Raw genomic sequence first — 2,477 nt, 5'->3', positions numbered from 1 at the left:
CCCTCCAGAATTCCCAGGTAACAACCTAATTTACATATGAATGACTAGCCAATTTAGCTTCCACTTGGCTGAAGCTATAGCCTAGCTAAAAGCCTACCAGCCATTTGGCTGGAAGGTGGGTTTTTAAAGGTAGAAAGGTAGAAGCCTGGCCGGCGGGTGTTTTAAAAACTGGAAAATGATACTAACTAGAGATGGACCGATCCGATGTTACGTATTGGTATCGGTCCGAAACTGACCTAAATTACCGGATCGGATATCGAAGAGAAATAAAAAATGTAATCCGATCCATTAAATAAGAACACTAGAGGATGTGTTTTTGTAGCTTAGCAATTTAAGCTAATTTAAGGAAGTTAGACTGAAATTTTAAAATATCATTTAAAAAAATAACTTTTGGAAAATGTGGATATAATCCATTCAACACAGTGAAAATGGCTTGAAATTTTTTTTAAAAATGGAAAGAAAAGAAAAAAAGAAAAGGCCACAAAATGGTGGAACACCACACGCTCTATTGTTTTTATTACATGTGATTAGTTATTTCCTATATGACACATCAAACAGTTTTTCAGCCTTGTTTGTATTCAAACACTGAGTGATGATGAGTCCAAGGGCCTGTGATTGACTGGGATCCATTTAAACAGGAGAACAGTCAATTAGTCTTTCTTTTTTTTTTCTTTTGCTTCACAAGGTACTTAGAAAGGTTCTTGTTTCCTAGCATTAGTTTTGTTTTGTTTTTTAAAGCAAATAATAAATCCAGTCACTCTGACCCTGCCTCCCCCTCCTTATTTCATTATTTGGTTTGGTCCAGGTGCTGCTAGTAGTGATGTGCGATACCACTGATTTCCTTTCCAATCCAATACCAAGTAAAATTCAGGGTGGTATCGACGATACTGATCCGATACCGATACTTTGTACAAAAATGTATTTTTTTTATTGTATCTTTTATTGTATCTCAAATTATAGCATCATAATGATTACAGGACATCAGATCACTTATTCTTATCACTTAATAATGCAGAATTCATGATATACAAATAAAAAGAAAAACTGAAGTTGTGCGCTATTTGAACACCTTGCCTGCCTGCAGCACTAAAGGACTCCGCAAGAGATGTCTGTCTCGCCCTAGCAGCACGTGTCCCTGTCCACTCCTCCTCTTCAGTTCGCCTCAACATACACTCGTCATATTCTGTGATATGATTTACTCTGAGGTGTTTGACAAGGTTAGTGCTGTTGCCATCAAACCTCACTTTTTTTGCCACATGTATCGCAAACCACGTCTCGGCTGTTTGTGGAGGTAAAAAACGTCCACACATGACTTCATGTACGCTCAGCCTTTGTTGTGAGTGCGCACGCCAAGGGGCTGCGACACATTTATACAGCTGTATTTCGCACATGACTATGGAAGGCGGAAGAGGATGTACGCTCAGCCATTGTTGTGAGTGCGCACGCCAAGGGGCTGCGACACATTTATACAGCTGTATTTCGCACATGACTATGGAAGGCGGAAGAGGAAGTAGTTCCTTCCAATGATATAGTTTCTTTCCACTGTGTTCCTGTTAATGATAAACTACAAAATTTACCTATACTAACATATTGATATTTTAATATGAGAATCGATTCTAGAACATAAATGGCTGGTATCGGAGGAATTGATATTTCAGTATCGATTTGCACACCACTAGCTGGTAGTTGATGCCGAGCAGTAAGATGTTAGGACAGCGCTGTTAAAAGTGGAGCCTAAGTTTAAAAAGAAAGACAGACAGGTGGAAATTAAACTTATAGTGAGGTCCACATGAAAGAAACTGCTTGACTTTGCTAATATTAGATAGTTCACTTTACTTCTAACAGAAAATAATGTGTTTGTGTTATTTTAGCAAACATGTAATTGGTGCAGTCAGTTTTAAATGTTTTAAATCTGAATCAATATCTCGATTAAGTATACTTAATCGAATATCAATATCTATAGATATTGATATTCTGGTGTACTGTAAGTCTAAGAAATCACTGATCTGCCAACCTGCTGCCAGGTCAAACAGATCAAACCTCTTCAGGCTCAGCTGTCCAACGCCCATCTCCATACTCCTGACTCTGAACCAGCCCCACTGATACCTGGAGAAGTTGATGAGTTATTTTATGTCAAAACATGAATATAAAATAATTTTTAGATCTCTGTCTTTGAGTTCCACTAGGTCTCAGGACAGAGACATATTTTTGTTGCTTATACTTTGTTTGAAAACTGATATACAAACGATTGTTTAAGTTATAATTGGCAATACTTGATATTATTTAACCTCTAGGGGGTCCTAGAAAAATGCATACACTATTGGGCTTAGAGCCACAAATCGACCACGCCATGAAAAGTGCCATAAAATATCTAAATATTAATATTTTTTTCCACTTTAAATTAGCCAATCTTTTAGACCTACTTCTCCTTGAAATATTCATATCAAGTTTTAATTACATTTCGCGGATTTTAACCC

This window comes from Haplochromis burtoni, unplaced genomic scaffold (genome assembly GCF_018398535.1).
Source record: "Haplochromis burtoni strain Fernald_Lab_line unplaced genomic scaffold, NCSU_Asbu1 Contig_1304, whole genome shotgun sequence".
NCBI lineage: Eukaryota > Metazoa > Chordata > Actinopteri > Cichliformes > Cichlidae > Haplochromis > Haplochromis burtoni.
This window is presented reverse-complemented; position numbering follows the sequence as displayed.